This window comes from Oncorhynchus masou, chromosome 9 (genome assembly GCF_036934945.1).
Source record: "Oncorhynchus masou masou isolate Uvic2021 chromosome 9, UVic_Omas_1.1, whole genome shotgun sequence".
In the NCBI taxonomy this organism is placed as follows: Eukaryota; Metazoa; Chordata; class Actinopteri; order Salmoniformes; family Salmonidae; genus Oncorhynchus; species Oncorhynchus masou.
Genome location: NC_088220.1, coordinates 82,003,200 through 82,018,199, shown reverse-complemented (window position 1 = coordinate 82,018,199; position 15,000 = coordinate 82,003,200).

Here is a 15,000-nt window from a genome sequence, read left to right as displayed (position 1 = left end):
CCTTGTTAGCTGCTTGCTACTGTTACAACCACTTACTAGAATGACAAGAACACTATCCCCAGTACACAGAGAGGACAGCAGGCCCCAAGGTATATACACTATATATTTCCAAAAGTATGTGGACACCTGCATGTCAAATATCTCATTACAAAATCATGGGCGTTGATGTGGAGTTGGTCCCCCCTTTGTTGCTATAAAACAGCCTGAACAAAACAAAAACGTCACAAAATGTCATCATAATATATGGCCAAACTGTTACGAACTGTTTAGTCTGGAAAGCAAGCAGACACATTTAGACTGTTGACAACGGTTAGTTAAAGACTAAAAGTGATCTGGACAGGGTTTGTTTCTAGTAATCAAGGATACATCCGCAGGGTGGTAATAAATAAGTGATGCTAAGTGTTTATTGGTGTGTGTGTGTGTGTGTGTGTGTGTGTGTGTGTGTGTGTGTGTGTGTGTGTGTGTGTGTGAGTGTGTGTGTGTGTGTGTGTGTGCGTTTGTGTGTGTGTGAGTGTGAGTGTGTGTGTGTCTGTGTGACATGTTTACAGTGTCTGAGTCTGTGGTTGTACTGTAATGGAAGTGTGAGTGTGACGTGTGTGTGTGTGTGTGTGTGTGTGTGTGTGTGTGTGTGTGTGTGTGTGTGTGTGTGTGTGTGTTCAGTTGCTTGTGTGTGCACCTGTGTGTGCGTGTCTGTGTGACATGGTTTACAGTACTTCTAAAGAGTCTCTGGTTGTACTGTAATGGAAGTGTGGCTGTGCAAACGTGTGTGTGTGTGTGTGTGTGTGTGTGTGTGTGTGTGTGTGTGTGTGTGTGTGTGTGTGTGTGTGTGTGTGTGTTTCTAACATACAGTAAGAGAACAGCTGGTCAGGTGTGTCTCTTCTCCACCTTCCGTGTCCACTTTCTAACGTCTCTTCTCCACCCTCTGTCTCCACAGTACGTCTCTTCTCCAGTCTCCAACACGTCTCTGGTCACCCTCTGTCTCCACTTTCTACGTCTCTTCTCCACCTTCCCTCTCCACTTTCTACCTCACGTCTCTTCTCCACCCTCTGTCTCCACTTTCTACCTCACGTCTCTTCTCCACCCTCTGTCTCCACTTTCTACCTCACGTCTCTTCTCCACCTTCTGTCCCCACTTTCTACCTCACGTCTCTTCTCCACCTTCTCCACCTTCCGTCTCTTCTCCACCTTCTCCACTTTCTACCTCACGTCTCTTCTCCACCCTCTTCTCCACCTTCCTTCTCCACCCTCTTCCCCACTTTCTACCTCACGTCTCTTCTCCACCCTCTGTTCTCCACCCCTCTCTTCTCCACCTTTGTCCCCACTTTTACTTAAAGTCTCTTCTCCACCTTCCCTCCACTTTCTACCTCACTCTTCTCCACCTTCCGTCTCCACTTTCTACCTCACTCTTCTCCACCTTCCGTCTCCACTTTCTACCTCATGTCTCTTCTCCACCCTCTGTCCCCACTTTCTACTTCTCCACCCTCGTCTCTTCTCCACCTTCTGTCCCCACTTTCTACTTAAAGTCTCTTCTCCACCCTCTGTCTCCACTTTCTACCTCACGTCTCTTCTCCACCCTCTGTCTCCACTTTCTACCTCACGTCTCTTCTCCACCTTCTGTCCCCACTTTCTACCTCACGTCTCTTCTCCACCTTCTGTCCCCACTTTCTACCTCACGTCTCTCTGCCATCAGCAACACTCCTACTACCGGATTTTTACTCAACACTCCCTCAGACTGACACCTGTCAATCAAACCTGCAATGCAACATAACAGAGACATGCTTCCTTACCTGGTCTCATGAAAATACATTAAAACCAGACGGTGGAATTCCAGCTTAGTGACAAACAGCCTGAGAATCAGCAGCTCAGTTAAAATACTGTGGCCTCCCTCCATCTCCCCCAGACAAAGCATCTGCTGAGCCTGAACTGCTGGTCTGGGAAGATGGAGGGGAAGGAAGACACACACACACACTGTACACTTATTCCCCTCCACATCCACCTAGCTCAGATCTGGGTTAAATCCCCTAATTCCCTTTGTCCCCGATTCCTGTCTGGGCTGAGAGGGAGTAGCTTAGCTGTCTTAGTGGCTGCATTCCAAACAGGCTTTGGGTTGTTCACTACTGTAATACCACCCAGAGGCCCCTACTGCAACAATAACCAGGGCATTTTTGGGGGGTTAAGGAATTTCCACCATCCGATAATGATTAATAACAACTTTATTTTCATGACTTGAATTAACAGATTTTGGAGACAATGAAAATAACATAGTTCTCAAAATTCACAGAAAAATATATAATACTAGAATATTATAATACTACAACACTCCAATACTCAATACTATAATATACAATACTATAATACTATAATACTACAATACTATAATATAATACTACAATACTGTAATACTGTAATACTACAATACTGTAATACTGCAATACTATTACTGCAATGCTACAATACCATGATGCTGTAATACTACAATTGTCATGAATCCCGCTTCCTGAGTCTGTGTTTGCCTGTGTTTCTGTCCTGGAGTGTGTTTCCGGTGTCCTGGAACGCACCCTGTCTGGTTGCCGGGCGAATTAGCTTGTTGGGAGATCGATGTTCACCCGCACCTGTATCCCATCAGTAATCTGCACACCTGTCCTGATCATCACCTCTCCCCTTCAAAAGCTCTGACCTGACATCCATTCCCTGCCGGATCGTTAGCAATGAACAGTATGTCGTGCCATAGTATCAGCCTCAAGTTAGATAGAATTTGTTTTGTTGTTTTTTACGTATTGCTTGCCTTAAACTTACCTCCATTTGTTCTGTCTTCAGTTACTCACCCGGATCATTTACCCCATTCCCGCCTGGTCGTCGGAGAATTCCGCTACCCCATTGGATCCACCTATTTACTCCCATCAACTCACCACCGCTGCCCGCTACGCCACCTGGATATATCTACCCATTCATATTCACTTGCAAATAAATACTCACCTTCTTCCTACTCTCCTTGTCCTGGTCTGCTTCTGGGTTCGATTTTGAAAGAACGTGACAACAATACTCTAATACTCTAAAACAATACTACAATACTAATACAATATTCTAATATAATACTCTAATACTACAATATTCTAATATAATCTCACTATCTAGACCCAAACTGTTACAGACAAATTGCCTTTTTTCATTGCAAAAACATGCCCCTGTTTCCACCGGCACAGGTTTTACATTCACATTTAACAATAAAATATTAAATTACTTTTTGAAAAACTTCCTCTGATTTGTCATCCAAAGGGTCCCAGCGATAACATGTAGTGTTGTTTTGTTAGATAAATCCTTCTTTATATCCCAAAAAGTCTGTTTAGTTGGCACCATCTATTTTCAACTCCTCAGATACCCTAAAATGTAATCAAACTATACTATAAATTATAACAGGTACTCATGTATTTAATACATTAATTAATCAATAATAATAAATTAATAAATACTATCAAATTTTGTGCGTAATGGCGCACACAAACACAAATTTCAAGACTGTGTCCCTCTACTAAAACTGTTAGTTCCAGTTAGTTTTTCTGCTATTTCTCAATAGATCCCATTTCTATAAACCTCAAAGTGTGTTCTTTCCAATGGTACCAATGATATGCATATCCTTGGAATGCTGCTACTGTTCTGTTTTTTAATTATTACTCTGAATCGCCTGGCACTAACCCAAAGGGCCTGGCACTAACCATAAAGGGCCAGGCACTAACCATAAGGGCCAGGCACTAACCATAAAGGGCCAGGCACTAACCCAAACAGGCCTGGCACTAACCCAAAGGGCCTGGCCTGGCACCTAACTGGCATAACAAAGGGCCCAGGCACTAACCATAAGGGCCAGGCAGGGCCAGGCACTAACCATAAAGGGCCAGGCACTAACCATCATCTCACATAAAGGGCCAGGCACTAACCATAAAGGGCCAGGCACTAACCATAGGGCCAGGCACTAACCATGTAAGGCCCAAAGGGCCATGGCACACCATAGAGGGCCAAGGGCCTGGCACTAACCATAAGGGCGGGAGATAACACTCTAACCCAAAAGCACTAACCCAAAGGGCCAGGTTAAACAGCACTAACATATATCCGTCCTAACCCAAAAGGGCCTTGCCTGGCACTTTTTAAAGGGCCAGGCATCCTGCAAAAACATGCCATGCGCATAACCAAAAGGGTTTGAGGCACTAACCATAAAGGGCCAGGCACTAACCAACATCAAAAACCATAAAGGGCCAGGTTTCCACCGGCACTAACATAAAGGGCCAGGTTTGGCACTAATACATTCAGGCACTATAGGCACACCATAAAATATTCAATTACATTTTTGAAAATCTTAACCATCTGGCACTAACCATTTGTCATAACCAAAGGGTAACCATAAAGGGCCAGCACTAACCATAACATAAAGGGCCAGGTAAGCACTAACCATAAAGGGCCAGGTAAAAGGCACTAACCTACTAACCCGAAAGGGTGTTTCCACTAACACTATTTTACCCATAAAGGGCCAAAGGGCCAGGCACTAACCATAAAGGGCCAGGCACTAACCATACCATAAAAGGCACTAACCATAAAGGGCCAGGCACTAACCACAGGCATAAAGGGCCAGGCACTAACCATAAAGGGCCAGGCCATAAAGGCACTAAAACCCATAAAGGGCCTGGCACTAACCATAAAGGGCCAGGCACTAACCCAAAAGGCCTGGCACTAACCATAAAGGGCCAGGCACTAACCATAAAGCCAGGCCAGGCACTAACCATAAAGGCACTAACCCAGGCACTAACCATAAAGGGCCAGGCACTAACCATAAAGGGCCAGGCACTAACCATAAAGGGCCAGGCTAACTAAAGGGCCAGGCACTAACCAAAAGGGCCAGGCACTAACCAGGCACTAACCATAAAAGGGCCTGGCCACTTTAACCAAACAGGCTGGCCAGGCAGCCTGGCCCTTTCTCATATAGAGCTACATTTTTATGGAATGGTCTGCATGTGAGAGACGCAGACTCAATCTCAACCTTTAAGTCTTTACTGAACAGTCCATCTCTTCAGTAGGTCATATGATTGAGTGTTGTCTGACCCAGAAGTGTGAAGGTATCATCGGATGGGGACACAGTGTCTCCTGACCCCTCCTGTCTCAGCCTCCAGTATTTATGCTCCAGTAGTTTATGTGTCGGGGGCTAGGGTCACTGTTATATCTGGAGTACTTCTCCTGTCTTATCCGGTGTCCTGTGTGAATTTAAGGGTGCTCTCTAATTCTCTCTTTCTTTCTTTCTTTCTTTCTTTCTTTCTTTCTTTCTTTCTTTCTTTCTTTCTTTCTTTCTTTCTTTCTTTCTTTCTTTCTTTCTCTCTCTCTCTCTCTCTCTCTCTCTCTCTCTCTCTCTCTCTCGGAGGACCTGAGCCCTAGGACCATGCCTCAGGACTACCTGGCATGATGACTCCTTGCTGTCCCCAGTCCACCTGGCCGTGCTGCTGCTCCAGTTTCAACTGTTCTGCCTGTGGCTTTGGAACCCTGACCTGTTCACCGGACGTGCTACCTGTTCCAGACCTGCTGTTTTCAACTCTCTAGAGACAGCAGAAGCGGTAGAGATACTCTTAATGATCGGCTATGAAAAGCCAACTGACATTTACTCCTGAGATGCTGACTTGTTGCACCCTCGACAACTACTGTGATTATTATTATTTGACCATCGTCATTTATGAACATTTGAACATCTTGGCCTGGCACAGCCAGAAGAGGACTGGCCACCCCTCATAGCCTGGTTCCTCTCTAGGTTTTGTCCTAGGTTTTGGCCTTTCTAGTTTTGGCCTTTCTAGTTTTTCCTAGCCACCGTGCTTCTAAATCTGCATTGCATGCTGTTTGGGGTTTTAGGCTGGGTTTCTGTACAGCACTTTGAAATATCAGCTAATGTAATAAGGGCTAAATAAATACATTTGATTTGACTGTAAAATGCATATTGATTCCATAGATGCAACCTGATTGATGCTCCCATACAATGAGGTGTTAACACCAATCAGTGGTGGGATCCTTTCTATATGAAACGTTTGTGTTTTATCCGATTAATAATGGATGCTACAGTGAGATTTACTGAGATTTTCCCCAGTGTCCTGCTAGCTTGCGCCACCACAGTGGCAGCCAACTGTGACTCAAAAACCTTTGACATCTTCCCCTGAGTGTGTGAGCACTGTGTCAATCCTGGTATCAGACACAAACTCCTGACTCACATCCCCTCTCTCTCTCTCTCTCTCTCCATTCTCTCTCTCTCTCTCTCTCTCTCTCTCTCTCCCTCTCTCTCTCTCTCTCTCTCTGTCTCTCTCTCTCTCTCTCTCTCTCTGTCTCTCTCTCTCTCTCTCTCTCTCGTTCTCGCCCTCTCTCTCTCTCTCTCTCTCTCTCTCTCTCTCTCCCTCTCCCTCTCCCTCTCTCTCTCTCTCTCTCTGTCTCTCTCTCTCTCCCTCTCTCTCTCCTCTCTCTCTCTCTCTCTCTGTCTCTCTCTCTCTCCCTCGCTCTCTCTCTCTCTCTCTCTCCATTTCTCTCTCTCTCTCTCTCTCTCTCTCTCTCTCTCTCTCTGTCTCTCTCCCCCTCTCTCTCTCTCTCTCTCTCTCTCTCTCTCTCTCTCTCTGTCTCTCTCCCTCTCTCTCTCTCTCTCTCAGGAGGGGAGATTACAACATGTGGTGGTAGGGGGGCTAGAAGATTGTGTGTGGGGGAGAGTGTATTCTCTGGTGGCGGATTACATAGTGGAGTTGTGTTTACTTCCTGTCCCTGAGGAGGGAGCAGCAGGGAGACGCAGTGAACCCAGGGACACGTGGGAATTAAAGCAGGTGGGCGTCTCTCTGTGAGACCTGATGAACCAGGGTGTGTGTGTGTGTGTGTGTGTGTGTGTGTGTGTGTGTGTGTGTGTGTGTGTGTGTATGTTATGTTCCCCAGTTTCTGTGTTTTGGGTTTGTATGTGTTTGGATGTGTATATGTCTCAGGATGGCTTCCTGGATTCCAAGCAGCTGATTGGTCGGCCACATTGAAGATTGGAGCTCTGACCCCGCCCTCTCGTCAGGAGATACAGCTGTCTGCAATTACCGACTCCTTCTGCAGCTTGAAAAGCCAGCCTTCTTTTGTTAGGAGAGAGCTTCCTTTTATCTCCTGTGTTTTGTTGTTGGTCTGTACAAGGTTTTGTAAATTATTTTGTAGCTGTTCCTGGTGAGGTTGGTTTATGCCATAAGGATGTGTATGCCAAAAGGACAGTATTTTTGTTTATTGAAATTGTTCACTTTAAGTTAGTAATTATTCTGTTTTTGTTCCCAGAGGGGAAGACACCTTGGGAGTGCTTAGGCAAGAGGCCTGCGGGCATATATATACCCGTAGTATGTACTATGTCTATGCACACTAGGTAAGACCTGGGAGGACCATCCACTATATTTCGGTTAGTGCGCCAGGTGGTGCTAGTTTGGTCAGTTGTGGGTAGGCATGTAAGGTAGGAGAGGTTAGGCAGGTTAGGTGGGTAGGCAGGTAAGGTAGGAGAGGTTAGGTGGGTAGGCAGGTAAGGTAGGAGAGGTTAGGTGGGTAGGCAGGTAAGGTAGGAGAGGTTAGGTGGGTAGGCAGGTAAGGTAGGAGAGGTTAGGTGGGTAGGCAGGTAAGGTAGGAGAGGTTAGGTGGGTAGGCAGGTAAGGTAGGAGAGGTTAGGCAGGTTAGGTGGGTAGGCAGGTAAGGTAGGAGAGGTTAGGTGGGTAGGCAGGTAAGGTAGGAGAGGTTAGGCAGGTTAGGTGGGTAGGCAGGTAAGGTAGGAGAGGTTAGGCAGGTTAGGTGGGTAGGCAGGTAAGGTAGGAGACGTTAGGCAGGTTAGGTGGGTAGGCAGGTAAGGTAGGAGAGGTTAGGCAGGTTAGGTGGGTAGGCAGGTAAGGTAGGAGAGGTTAGGTGGGTAGGCAGGTAAGGTAGGAGAGATTAGGTGGGTAGGCAGGTAAGGTAGGAGAGGGGCTTTGATATTTACTTTCTTTGCTTTGGTTCCATTCAGCCCCTACAGCCATCTACAAATGCCATTTGAAGACACACGTTCTCTTCAAAGTAGTGATGGTTCAAAGGCAATGGCGATGTCACGCGGGGGTGGTTCGGAGTCGGTTTCATGGTCACCACAGTGTTGACACACTGCCAAAGCACTGCCCAAAGGCAGGTTTTTCACTTTTGCGTAGTTGATTACTACATCATGGCTCTGCAGCGTCATAAGCCAAGCCGCTCTCCTGCTGTTGTGTACAGCACCCTCACGGATTCATTGGCTTTTCAGAAAAGTCACAGGCTGGTGACATGTTTCTATGATCACCTTTTGTCCGCCGACATAACTGGTGAAGTGTTTGATTGTCCAGACTGTCGACAGCAACGCTTTTTTGCAGTCTGAGTATTTGTGTTCAGCAGGGTTGAGTGTTTTGCTCACGTAAGCAACCACACGTTTGTCTTGGTCGTATTTTTGGTACAACCCAGCGCTAAGGCAGTGCTCTGAGAAACCGACTTCTAAAAATAATGTCTTGTCTTTGTTGGGGTTTACCAGGCAGGGTGCCTCGCAAAGCAGGTTTTTCGAGGAAGCCACAGCTTCGTTGTGAGCGACATCCCAAACTTCTTTCTGAAGAAGACCAATCAAAGGTTTTGACAAGTCGGCGTAGTTTTCGATGAATTGACGGGAGTAATTACATACTGCCAAGAAGCTGCGCACCTCTAAGGTTCGTAGGTGTTTTGATGTTGTGGACTGCTTGGATCCGATTAGACTGTGGCAGGATGCCCTCGGCACCCACCAGAAGCCCAACATAGTTTACCTTGGTCCTGCACCATTGTCCTTTCATGATGGCCAACTTAGCCCCTGCAGTCCCGAGTTGGGTAAGAACGTGGTCCATTTCATTGAGGTGATGTGACCAAGTCTCACTTCTCATGAGAACGTCGTCTACATAGATTATTGTCCCACTAGAGGCTGCGTCTGGCATTGCCTTGTGCAAGAAGATGTTGAACTCTGAGGGGGAGTTCGCATACCCGAATGAGCAAACGATTGATCGTGAAGAGTTTGTTCGAGAAAGAGAATGCCAACTTGTGTTGGACACGAGGGTTGACTGTCATGGTCCAGAAACCATTAGCCACGTCGACGGTGGAGAAGTACTTGGAGTTTGCCACCTTTGACAACTCTTGGTCTAGCTGTGTCATTGGCCAACGAGACAACGGAACCAGTTTGTTGAGTTCTCTATAGTCAACGGTTAGATGCCATTTACCTGTAAGTTTTAGAACGGGCCACACGGGAGCACTAATCTCTTGTACTGCTGCGTATGCTGCGAGCAGGATTTTGAATTGTCTAACAAACGTAGGAGTTGCTCCGGGTGGCGTAGGAATACGCACCACATGGATACCCGTAACTCCGCAATCCAGCGAGACTGTTGACCAGATCTCACTGTGTTTGTTAACCTCTTACACCTATGGTGGCGCTATTTCATTTTTGGAAGAAAAACGTTCCCGTTTTAAACAAGATATTTTGTCACAAAAAGATGCTCGACTATGCATATAATTGCTACTGTTCGAAAGAAAACACTCTGACGTGTCCAGAAATACAAATATCTTCTCTGTGCGTGCCCTTTAACGTGAGCTTCAGGCAAAACCAAGATGACTTGGCATCCAGGAAATGACAAGGATTTTGAGGCTCTGTCTTTCATGATCTCCTTATATGGCTGTGAACGCAAGAGGAATGAGTCTGCCCTTTCTGTCGTTTCCCCAAGGTGTCTGCAGCATTGTGACGTATTTGTAGGCAGATCATTGGAAGATTGACCATAAGAGACCACATTTACCACGTGTCCGCCCGGTGTCCTGCGCCGAAATTGGTGCGCAAAAGTCACCTGCCAGTATTTTTCCATGGGGCACAGAGAGAGAAGCAAGCTTCCACGAACTGCATGTCAATGAAGAGATATGTGAAAAAACACCTTGAGGATTGATTCCAAACAACGTTTGCCATGTTTCGGTCGATATTATGTAGTTAATCCGGAAAAAGTTTCACGTTGTAGGTGACTGCATTTTCGGTTCGTTTCGGTAGCCAGGCGCAATGTAGAAAACGGAACGATTTCTCCTACACACAGACGCTTTCAGGAAACACTGCGCATCTGGTATGTGGCTGGGAGTCTCCTCATTGAAAACATCAGAAGCTCTTCAAAGGTAAATGATTTTATTTATTTGGTTATCTGGCTTTTGTGAAAATGTTGCGTGCTACATGATACACAAAATGCTATGCTAGCTTAGCATACTCTTACACAAATTAGTCAATTTCTATGGTTCAAAAGCATATTTTGAAAATCTGAGATGACAGTGTTGTTAAGAAAAGGCTAAGCTTGAGAGCAAACGCATTATTTTAATTTTTTTTGCGATTTTCAGAAATCGTTAACGTTGCGTTATGCTAATGAGCCTGAGGCTTAGTCACAATCCCGGATCCGGGATGGGGAGTTTCAAGAGGTTAATGGAGCTAGACAGGAACAAGGATATAGGGGCTAGACAGGAACAAGAATATAGGGGATAGGAAGGAACAAGGAAATAGGGGATAGGAAGGAACAAGGATATAGGGGCTAGACGGGAACAAGGATATAGGAGCTAGACAGGAACAAGGATATAGGGGCTCGACAGGAACAAGGATAACGGAGCTAGACAGGAACAAGGATATAGGGGCTAGACAGGAACAAGGACAACGGGGCTAGACAGGAACAAGGATATAGGGCTAGCTATGGGGACAATGATATAGGGCTAAGTATGGGGACAAGGATATAGGGCAGAATTTGTGAGAATGTTTTGAAGTCACCTGAAGACCGGACGTCTTTCAAAGTCAATCAAGAACTCTCATCTCATCCCTAATTCCTCTTGCTGTCTTCCATCCATCCATCCATCCATCCCTCCATCTGCCCAGCCCTCCACCTGCTGTTCATTGAGGTGTGAGTGATTGAGAAGTGTATGTATCCCTACCCCCTGCCACTATACACTTCTCCAGTAGACCAGCATCCTCCGATCTTACCTGCCGTCAACAGATGGCCAACCACATGCCGCCGGCCAAACAACAAAAGCTGCAATTACCCCGCCTGTCTAACAAAGGCACACATCAAATACACAGACACAAATACACACACACACACACACACACACACACACACACACACACACACACACACACACACACACACACACACACACACACACACACACACACACACACACACACACACATACACAAAGACGCACACACATACACACACAACTCCTGCTTCTCATATGAGAAATCACAGTAGAACTCCTGTTTGATTGGATCTCAATGGGTTACTTAGATCTACAGTACATATTAAAATGACGGACATGAGTGGAAACACGAGGTAATGAGGGGTGTTTATTGGATGAGAGGTGTGTAGAGGATGAGAGGTGTGTAGTGGATGAGATGTGTGTAGAGGATGAGAGGTGCTTTTGGATGAGAGGTGTGTAGAGGATGAGAGGTGTGTAGAGGAGGAGAGGTGTGTAGAGGATGAGAGGTGTGTAGAGGATGAGAGGTGTGTAGTGGATGAGAGGTGTGTAGAGGAGGAGAGGTGTGTAGTGGATGAGAGGTGTGTAGAGGATGAGAGGTGTGTAGAGGATGAGAGCTGTGTAGAGGAGAGCTGTGTAGCGGAGGAGAGATGTGTTGAGGATGAGAGGTGTGTAGAGGATGAGAGGTGTGTAGAGGATGAGAGGTGTGTAGAGGAGGAGAGGTGTTTAGAGGAGGAGATGTGTGTAGAGGAGGAGATGGGTGTAGAGGATGAGATTGGTGTAGATGAGGAGAGGTGTGTAGAGGAGGAGAGTTATGTAGAGGATGAGAGGGGTGTAGAGGAGGAGAGGATGAACTATGACCTTTCATTATGACTTGATGATGGTTATTATACTGTCTTATTGTGTCGCCCCAAGCAGCAACCATCCCTGACAGAAACATCACACCCTACGTTATTACACATATGATTGACTGTCAACGTGTGTGTACATAATTACAGATATGATTGACAGCTGCAATAAACAGCCTTTAAGTGACACCTACTGAGATCATCAATGGAAAATCAAACAGGAAGTGAAGATGTACAAGAATAGAGCCCAGTCATTATGTTGTTTTTTTTCTTTTTCCCATAGTTTATTATTACGGGTAGGATAGATATGAGAAAAGACAGGAGAGACAAAACAACTGGAAAGCATTATGATATGCACTCCATCACTCCCTAATAATGACTCTCTCTCAACTCAATTTCAGTTTAAGGGCATGGAAACATATGTTAACATTGCCAAAGCAAGTGAAATAGATAATAAACAAAAGTGAAATAAAAAAAAACAACAAAAAATGCCAGTAAACATTACACAATAAAGTTCCAATAGAATACAGACATTAGAGCAGTCATATTATGTCTATATACAGTGTTGTATTGGTGTGCAAATAGTTGAAGTACAAAAGGGAAAATAATAAACACAAAAATAGGTTGAATTTACAATGATGTTTGTTCTTCACTGGTTGCACTTTTCTTGCGGCAAAAGGTCACACATCTTGCTGCTGTGATGTCACACTGTGGTATAACACCTGATTGACATGGGACTTTATCAACATTTGAATTGTTTTCAAATTCTATGTGGGTCTGTGTAATCTGAGGGAAATATGTGTCTCTATGGTCATACATTTGGCAAGAGGTGAGGAAGTATTTAGGTTTGTGGTCCGAGCCCCAGGAACCAGCTTGCTTAGTGGGCTCTTCTCCAGGTAAATTGTTCTGCAGGTGATGGCTTTGTTAAGGAAGGTTTGGGAATCGCTTCCTTTTAGGTGGTTCTAGAATTGAACGTCTCTCTTTTCTGGGTATCGGCTTTATTCATCTCTGCATGCATTATTTGGTGTTTTATGTTGTACACAGAGGATATTTTTTCAGAATTCTGCATGCAGAGTCTTAATTTGGTGTTTGTCCCATTTTGTGAATTATTGGTTGGTGAGCGGACCCCAGACCTCACAATCATAAATGGCAATGTGTTCTATAACTGATTCAATTATATTTTGCCAAATCCTAATTAGTATGTCGAATTTTATGTTCACTTTGATGGTTAGAAGGCCCTTCTTGCCTTGTCTCTCAGATCGTTCACAGCTTTGTGGAAGTTAACCGGTGGTGCTGATGTTTAGGCCGAGGTATGTATCGTTTTTTGGTGTCCAATCGGGTAATGGTGTCTAGATGGAATTTGTATTTGTGGTCCTGGCGACTGGACCTCTTTTTTTGAAACCCCATGATGTTGGTCTTACTGAGATTTACTGTCCGGGCCTATCTCTCTCTCTCTCTGTCTCTCTGTCTCTCTCTCTCTCTCTCTGTCTCGCTATCTCTCTCTCTCTCTCTCTCTGTCTCTCTCAACTCAATTCAATTCAATTCAAGGGCTTTATTGGCATGGGAAACATGTGCTAACATTGCCAAAGCAAGTAAGGTAGATAATATATAAAGTGAAATAAACAATAAAAATTAACAGTAGACATCACACATACAGAAGTTTCAAAACAATAAAGACATTACAAATGTCATATTATATATTTATACAGTGTTTTTACAATGTACAAATGGTTAAGGACACAAGATAAAATACATAAGCATAGATATGGGTTGTATTTACAATGATGCGTGTTTTTCACTGGTTGCCCTTTTCTCGTGGCAACAGGTAACACATCTTGCTGCTCTGTTGGCACACTGTGGAATTTCACCCAGTAGATATGGGAGTTTTTCAAAATTGGATTTGTTTTCGAATTATTTGTGGATCTGTGTAATCTGAGGGAAATATGTCTCTCTAATATGGTCGTACATTGGGCAGGAGGTTAGGAAGTGCAGCTCAGTTTCCACCTCATTTTGTGGGCAGTGAGCACATAGCCTGTCTTCTCTTGAGAGCCATGTCTGCCTACGGCGGCCTTTCTCAATAGGAAGGCTATGCTCGCTGAGTCTGTACATAGTCAAAGCTTTCCTTAATTTTGGGTCAGTCACAGTGGTCAGGTATTCTGCTGCTGTGTACTCTCTGTGTAGGGCCAAATAGCATTCTAGTTTGCTCTGTTTTTTTGTTAATTCTTTCCAATGTGTCAAGTAATTATCTTTTTGTTTTCTCATGATTTGGTTGGGTGTAATTGTGCTGCTGTCATGGGGCTCTGTAGGGTGTGTTTGTGAACAGAGCCCCAGGACCAGCTTGCTTAGGGGACTCTTCTCCAGGTTCATCTCTCTGTAGGTGATGGCTTTGTTGTGGAAGGTTTGTGAATCGCTTCCTTTTAGGTGGTTATAGAATTTAACAGCTCTTTTCTGGATTTTGATAATTAGTGGGTATCGGCCTAATTCTGCTCTGCATGCATTATTTGGTGTTCTACGTTGTACACGGAGGATATTTTTGCAGAATTCAGCGTGCAGAGTCTCAATTTGGTGTTTGTCCCATTTTGTGAAGTCTTGGTTGGTGAGCGGACCCCAGACCTCACAACCATAAAGGGCAATGGGCTCTATGACTGATTCAAGTATTTTTAGCCAATTCCTATTTGGTATGTTGAAATTTATGCTCCTTTTGATGGCATAGAATGCCCTTCTTGCCTTGTCTCTCAGATCGTTCACAGCTTTGTGGAAGTTAACCTGTGGCGCTGATGTTTAGGCCAAGGTATGTATAGTTTTTTGTGTGCTCTAGTGCAACAGTGTCTAGATGGAATTTGTATTTGTGGTCCTGGTGACTGGACCTTTTTTGGAACACCATTATTTTGGTCTTACTGAGATTTACTGTCAGGGCCCAGGTCTGACAGAATCTGTGCATAAGATCTAGGTGCTGCTGTAGGCCCTCCTTGGTTGGTGACAGAAGCACCAGATCATCAGCAAACAGCAGACATTTGACTTCAGATTCTAGTAGGGTGAGGCCGGGTGCTGCAGACTTTTCTAGTGCCCGCGCCAGTTCGTTGATATATATGTTGAAGAGGGTGGGGCTTAAGCTGCATCCCTGTCTAACCCCACGACCC